This window comes from Dipodomys ordii, unplaced genomic scaffold (assembly GCF_000151885.1).
Source record: "Dipodomys ordii isolate 6190 unplaced genomic scaffold, Dord_2.0 Scaffold329, whole genome shotgun sequence".
NCBI lineage: Eukaryota > Metazoa > Chordata > Mammalia > Rodentia > Heteromyidae > Dipodomys > Dipodomys ordii.
In genome coordinates, this window is record NW_012267545.1 from 37,398 (window position 1) to 39,416 (window position 2,019).

The 2,019-nt window shown below is 41.9% G+C and overlaps 1 pseudogene; it reads right to left on the minus strand.

Annotated features, from left to right (window-relative positions):
• Nucleotides 1-1,425: 1,425 nt before the first annotated feature.
• The window catches only part of LOC106001593, a 3,459-nt pseudogene continuing 2,865 nt past the window's right edge, over nt 1,426-2,019 (minus strand).

Genomic DNA, 2,019 nt, shown 5'->3' on the forward strand with positions numbered 1-2,019 from the left:
CAACTTTTGGCTCCTGAAATGTCTTAGAACAACAGTACACTATGACCTACACTTTGCATTCCTAAGAATGGGCAAGAGGATGAGCAGGAAAGTGAGGAGACGGGAGATGGAGCCATGGTTACCAATAACCTGCTACAATATCTTGTACCTTAGTGGCCAACAGTTATATCCTCAGATACTGCATGTAGAACATGCTATGAGAAAAGGTTACAAGGCCAAGGCCCTGCTGGGGGCAGCCCTGGGAAGGAAATGGCATATCTCTGTTATAATACCAGTCTTACTATGGAGTTCACGTGCCTTAATAAAGCCAAAATGGCCATCATGGAAAGGCAATTTCAAAATACTTGTTAGGTTGTCTAACCAATGGACCATAATTCAAAGGGAAGCCAGACTTGAAAGCTTGGCCCTGATGGATAATGTGTCTTTTAAATAGTGTGACACTCATTAGCTATTGAAAGTGAATTACCCCAGAAGACCACAGGAGCAAAGTCATGTAGATTGCTGGCAATAAACCTCTCTACTCAAAGATGACAAGGCCAAGTTGCCACAAAGAAAAGGAAAAGGTTCCCAGTCTCTTCTTTCAAGGGGACTGTTATACCATGATGAAGTAGGAGGTGCCTCACTGCCCCACAGGTACTGTCATGAGCCTTTCGCTGACTTACAATAGCTACTTAGAAGAGAGGCCCAGAGAAGTCCTGAACACTTTCCGTGCCATCGTAGGATAAACTGATTCTGGAGCAGTAAACATTGATGCAGCCACCAGAACTTCCTGGCACATTATCTGACACTAAATCAGAGTCCTTTTTAGAGATGGGAATACTCACTTCAACTCAGCTAATAAGTATGAGGGACTACCTAGAACTAGGAATCAATTTGAGACTGATACAGTGGAAAATAACTTTGACAGAAGTTGACATCCAACGGTAGAGACTGACTTCTGATGAAACTCAGGCTTTGGAGTTTCTAGAAATGATCTAAAATTGATAAGGATGCAAAGATACAAGAATGTTACTGACTCACAACGGTGAGTTTGTCCTTGGTACATTTAATCTTCTAAGTTTATAATATGACCGAGTCATAAGCAGAAATAATATGACTCTTGGTCATATTATAAACAGAACTTTGTAGAAAACATTGGAAAGTCAAGTCTTGCCTACTGATGGTTTTGTCTCTAATTGGATTTGTACTGATGAGAACAGAGTAAAACTCATGATCCAAAGGCATGAAAAGGTGGAATATGAGTAGGTAATGTCATATGAATCTGAACATCCTCTGAGCCACAAATGCACACCCTCTAGTCTGGCCATTAACCCTCTGAAGGTCTTTCCCCAGTATCCAAAAGGAAGGACTCCACCCCCCTAACAAATATGTACACTCACAAAGTAAGGCCAACATAGGCCAAAATTAGGCCCATCACAGAAAGGCTCAGAAACTCTTCTTGGTGGAACCACAGCCAAGAAGCCCATCACAGCCACCATCTCCTCCTCCTCAAATGTCAAGTCCTCCTCCACTCTCCTGTTCTTCTCCTTTTGTTTCTTTCTTGAATGCTTTAGCCTTTTCTTCCTCTGAGTTTCTTCATCCTTTGCTCAAAATCATAATCCTTCAGCTGGTTTATGTCTTATTGACCGACCTCAAAGCTTTTCTTCACCTGATCCAGGATAGAACGTTCCACATGCCTAGGCATGCCCAGGTTCCGTTGATTCTTTCCATTCATATGATCCAGGAAGTTGATGGAGTCTCTCACACAGTCACAGACCTTGCAGTAATGTCCTCCCATCTCAGATGGTGGGGTTGTCTTGGTCATGACACTTGGAATCCAATCTTGAGAAGACAAGCCCACTTTATAGTCTCTTTGTTACTGAAACTCCCTCTTGACTGGCTGCCCTGGTTTTCCATCCTTTCCACTCTCTCCTGTGAGTCTTAGTTTCTTGTATTCCTCTTTGTCCCACTTTCAAAGAAAGTACACATTTTTTAATATAGAAAAATGCTTTATTTAAAAATAGGATCTTTTCAAGAACA